The following is a 216-nucleotide window of genomic DNA, read 5'->3' as shown; positions in this document are numbered from 1 at the left end:
CATCACGGCCTCCACGCTGCCCAGTTTTCCTTCGCCCCCCACGGCAGTCGAGGCTAAAGCGCGGCGCGTGGGCAGGGCGGCCTCGAGGACAGCGGACGCCGGGCAGCGCCTTCTGCACCGAGCGCCCCGACGCAGCGCCCCGGAACCACGCTCAGTAAACGGCGTAAAGTGGCGACACCTCCGTGAACCGCAGCGCTGACGCCAGAACAGACCGAG

General features: G+C 69.9%; 1 protein-coding gene across 1 annotated transcript in view; it reads right to left on the bottom strand.

Moving 5' to 3' along the window:
• The window catches only part of LIG1 (DNA ligase 1), a 23,891-nt gene that overhangs the window by 2,428 nt on the left and 21,247 nt on the right, over positions 1-216 (bottom strand).

Source organism: Pteropus alecto, unplaced genomic scaffold, assembly GCF_000325575.1.
Source record: "Pteropus alecto unplaced genomic scaffold, ASM32557v1 scaffold41, whole genome shotgun sequence".
NCBI classification, from domain to species: Eukaryota; Metazoa; Chordata; class Mammalia; order Chiroptera; family Pteropodidae; genus Pteropus; species Pteropus alecto.
Note: the sequence above shows the minus strand (reverse complement) of the source record. Positions and strands in the feature narration are given on the sequence as shown.